Genomic DNA, 5,448 nt, shown 5'->3' with positions numbered 1-5,448 from the left:
CACAGGCGTAAATGGGACAGCGAGCTGGAGCTTAAAATTAAACAACACCTGCACTCTCCAGATTTATTGGTTCTGAGAGACCAATGTCTTTTACCTAACTCTGATCCTTTTCCACTATATCAGTGGGTCTCAGAGTCTCTTTTCCCATTACTTACAAACACCAGGCCTCCCAAACAACATAACATATCGGGGAGCTGGTTTGACAAAGATTGGCGGAAGCTAAGATCCTTGCTTAGGAAACAACAAAACAAGGTAAAACAGGAGAGGACTCTGTCATCTATGGTAAACTTCCACAGATGGCGCTCTTACTATAAAAACACCTTAAAACTCAAGAAATCCCTTTATAGGAAAGAACAATGGGAGGCACTTGATAAGGCGATTAAATCGCGAGACGATAGAAAATTTTGGGCAATAGTAGCACAGGGAGTCTCATCCAAAGGAAAAATTGTAAACAACAGTATTCCATCCGATGTGTGGTTTCAGCTATACACACCCTCAAATATTGCTAATTCGAGTCCGTCCCTCCCATTGAAGAATGTTCATCTAGCTAGTTGGGATCCTGTTACGGAATCAGAGTGCCTACAGCTAATTAAAACATTAAAAAATGGCAAAGCTCCTGGTGAGGATATGATCCCCACTGAGGTATTTAAATCAAATACCCAATGGTGGGCCATCTTTTTGGCCAAACTTTTTACGGCAATAAACAACACATGTAAAATCCCAGCAAACTGGAAACTAAGTGTGGTAGCCCCTATCTACAAGAAGGGAGACATTCAAGATCCAGCAAACTACCGCCCTGTAAGCCTTCTGGACATCGCATACAAACTTTATACCAGGTACTTATTAAACAAGTTGGTAGACTGGGCGGACCACTCTAACCTGTTCAACCAGGAACAGGCAGGATTTAGAAAGGGCCACAATACGATAGATCACTGTATGGTACTACAGACCCTGGTAGCTAAATATGCAAAAGCGTATAAGAGCAGACTCTTTGTGGCCTTTGTTGACTTGACATCTGCCTTTGATTCAATCTGTAGAGATAGACTATGGAAAAAATTATATGAAACAGATATTGATAGACGACTTTTAAAAATTCTCAGAGAGTTACACACAGATACTACAGTCAAAATCAGAACTGGGCCATTGGGAACTCTTACGGACCCACTGCCATTGGGGAAAGGGGTCAAACAGGGATGCCTGCTAGCCCCATTTCTTTTTAACTTTTATATAAACGACATTGTTCAGTACATGGCAAAATACAAGTCATCGGCTCCAGCCATTGAAGGTAAACGTTTGAATATATTGCTATACGCCGATGACATGGCTTTAATGGCACTCACCCGAAGAGGCTTACGCAGCATGCTGGAGGGGATCACAGCCTACTGCTCTCATAACTCACTAAAGATAAACTATGACAAAACAAAAATTGTGGTGTTTACTAGAGCTCGCCACACCTTTAGATGGTCTTTAGATGAACATGTGATTGAACAGTGCCCCCTTTTTAAATATCTGGGTGTTACATTTCAGGCTACATCTAGTTGGCTAGCCCACTTTAAGGCTGTAACCATCCTAACACGAAGAACAATTGGTGTCCTGCTTAGTTTCTTCCATACCCGGGGAGGACAATTGGTGATCCCGGCATTAAGAGCTTTTGTTGGGAAAGCTATTCCCCAGATGTTATATGGGATAGAACTCTGGGGGTGGAACCAGAGGCTGTTGGAACGGCTTGAAATTTTGCAAAATTATTACCTCAAGAGGATTCTAGGCCTTCCTCAAGGAACACCAGCAGCTTTCTTGAGGGTGGAAGTTGGATTACCCTCTGTGTCTGCCAGGGCCCACTTAAGATTCCTACGATTTTACATCAACCTTGCAAACACTTCAGACACCTTATTGGCCAAACAAGCCTTTGTATCTCTTCAAAAGAACACCACTTGGCGTCAAAACCTATCTGAGATCCTGGTTAGATACACCCTACCGGAGTTTAATATTCTCAAACTGTGGAGCCCGGACAAAGTTCGGGAATGGATCCTGGAGAGAGACGCTCTGTTAGATATCACAAAAATACAGAACCCAGGGTCCTCCCACTGGTTTCCCCGACTGAAATCAGTCAAAACCTGCGCCAATTATTTGGCGAATATCACCAACCCCACCCTTCGGAGAGCTTTCACCATGGCCTGTTTTCAAACCATTCCTACGGCCTATTTGTCAGGCAGATATGCAAAAATCCCAGTAGAGCAGCGTATATGTCCTTGTCATATGAGAACCAAAGAGGATCTCACACATTACATGTTGTATTGTCCCATCTATTTGGCCTTCAGGGATGCGATGTTACAAACTATTCCCAAATCAATAGCCAACCCTGAGGACCAAGTAAAGTTTTTACTGGTGGACGCTGATCCACGGATTTCTCACGTGGTAGCGGTCTTTGTGGTGAAGGCTATGAAAACTAGGGTATGGTTCCTGGAGGAAATGGTGAGGTTCCTCCCATTGCTCTCCTAACCTGTTGCTGTATCTTCTTTCCTGAATGGCGAGGGTTTTTGGGTAGTTTCCTTGCTGGGACAGCATGGCATGAATTTTAGCTTATTTTTATAATTTTATTGTTTATCTTTTAATGTTTTATGGTATTTTGTGTAAAGGCATGGACCTCACAAATCTAATAAACTTTGACTTTGACTAATGGGATTTCCAGGAGAGCTCTGAAGCAGCAAACCAAGAAAGAGCACAGGAATGTCCCATCACAAACTGATTTAAAATAGGATCAGAATCAGCTGTGCCAACAGGCTACAGGTTCTCTAGCTTCTTCTCCCACTCCCAGCACACGGCGATGGGAGCACAGCAGTTGATGTTCCCCCTTATTAGATCATGCTGAGCCTACATAGGCAGGTAGGCATTGATAATATCAATGCTCACAGGCAGCTGAACACCATGGGTTGCAGGTTCGGTTCGCCCACTGAAGCCATAAAAATCTGTGTTTTTATATTTTAAAGTGCCCTGGGATCCTCAGACAAAGGGCAGTATAGAAATTTGATTAAATAATTAATACACATCTGGAAATGTTGACTAAATAATGACATCTTCTCTGCTGGGTTGCAGTATTGGTGGAGCAATTAGTACAAAGGTAGCCCTTTGCTAGGTCAACAATCCCACATACAGCTGTAGTGTTGTGTCACACTGCAGGGCGTAGGTGTGGTGTAGTGGTTAAGAGTGGTGGACTCGTAATCTGGTGAACCGGGTTCGCTTCCCCGCTCATCCACATGCAGCTGCTGTGGTCTCTCAGCCTCACTCACCTCAAAGAGTCTTTGTTGTTGGGGAGGAAGGGAAAGGAGATTGTTAGCCACTTTGAGACTCCTTCGGGTAGTGATAAAGCGGGATATCAAATCCAAACTCTTCTTCTTCTTCTAGATGCAGACTGAAATAGCAACGCCAAATCCCCACACTGTGTGGAGAATGAGGTATGATCATGTCAGTGCCTTTTTTACGGGCAATGATGCAACCCTCTCCCGAATTGTTTCAAGGGAAAGGGGTTTTGCCATTGTTGCAGCTGATGGGCTACTTCTTGTTGTTGTCTCTTTTGAAGGCCCCACTATATCATTTGGTTTTTTCTTTTCTGATATGTTTAATTGAATTGCATTACTGCAGTGGGATCGCAACTTACACTGGTTTGACTCATGCAATTGCAGCTTTACATGGATTGCCAATAAATAAATAAATAGAAAAGAGGCGGGAGATGCTTGCTTATTTATTTATTTTTATTGGATTTATATGTTAGGATATAGTTCTGTTCCACCTTAAAAGGGTACAGGCATGACTATTGTGTGTCACATGCCTGTTTACATTTCCAGCACAGTCTGCTGGGAACTTCCGTTTTGTATATTGCTTTTGCTTTGCTGTTTAGCTGGACACGAAGAGAAGCGGACATGTTTTTTCCTTTGTTCCTGAACTATGCTGAATAAATGCTGTAAATATGCTTACACATGACTCTGTCTGCCACTTCCATTGTGATAAGATTTATTCACTCTGCTGATAGAGCATGCACAGCTTCTAAATGTATCTGAGGCTCGTGTCACTGATTGAAGCTGTTCCAAGGGATCACTGTTCCAAAGGATGCTCTTCCAAGGATGCTCGCCCGACTGCCAGCCGGTGGATGGAGCCAGCTGGGGGCCTGCCTGATGCCACCATCTCCCCGGCAGTATCCCATGCCCAGAGATCTCAGGGTAGTTCACAGAACAAAATCAAAATATAAAGCCACAATATACATAATCATAATAAAAACAACAACCCAATAACACTCCACCCCCTGAAAAAAAGAACCACATTCAAAAAGTGTTGGATGTCAATCAAATCAACAAAAGGCCTGGTTTAAAAAGAACGTTTTTGCGTGGTGCCTAAAGGTGTATAATGAAGGTGCCAAGCAAACTTCCCTGGGGAGAGCATTCCACAGATGGGGAGCCACTGCAGAGAAGGCCTGTTCTCTTCCTGGGCTCTGGAGGCTACCACAAGATCTCTGGAGGCTCTTATGAGATCTTGGACAGCAGGAGAGGATCCGGGGGTTGTTCTGACTTAGCACAATTTTGCCTTTACACTCAATGCTGTATATACTTTAAAAACACTATAATCCACTTTGGGTATGATTTGATGGGAAAGGGACCAAGGGGCCTGTAACACATATTATTTTAGAGCTTATTTTTGTAATCCCGTCTGAGAGCCTTTTTGCCTAAACGGCAGGGTAAAAATGCTGTAAGTAAGCACATAAAATAGAATGGATAGCTCAGCTGGTTAGAGTGTGGTGCTGATAACACCAAGGTTGCAGATTCAATGCCTGTTTGGGATGTCTGCATATTCCTGCATAGCAAGGGGTTGGACTACTAGATGATCCTCAGGGTCCCTTCCAAATCAACAATTCTATGATTCTATGAAATAAATGAGAATCCACTCAACACACTCATTTGCTTTCTTCCCCTATTGGACAACATATACTTTATTTTGCAAGTGTTCTCTTTATACAGAAAAAATGTTCACAGTGTTGTACATTTAAGTATGGTCAGACGAAAGCAGAGTCAGAGATATGATTGCTGTCTGTTCAACAAAGGACTTCAACTCCTAGTCATGCCATGTCATCCACTGTCAATCAAAGTGAACCGAAATGTAGGGTTTGGACACAATCTAAGAGAACTGGAGGGGAGGGGAGCACTATGGAGTTAACACTGAAACCTGCAAATAATAATTGCATAAATAGCTCTTGTAAAATCATTATTAAAAGGTTTGATCAGGGAACAAAACAGCAGGAATAACCTTTTTATCCAAATCCCATAAAATTGTTTCCACATTGTTTTTAATAAAAGCTACTGTTTGAATATTTAAAAAAACAAAACCAAAGGACTGAAGGATGCAGACATTAAGTTGCCAGAAAACGGAGGAACAGAGAAGCTCCAGAACATCAGGCTAAGC

The sequence above is a fragment of the Podarcis filfolensis genome (genome assembly GCF_964270895.1).
Source record: "Podarcis filfolensis genome assembly, chromosome: 15".
NCBI classification, from domain to species: domain Eukaryota; kingdom Metazoa; phylum Chordata; class Lepidosauria; order Squamata; family Lacertidae; genus Podarcis; species Podarcis filfolensis.
The sequence above is the reverse complement of the archived record's forward strand: the minus strand, read 5'-3'. Positions refer to the sequence as shown.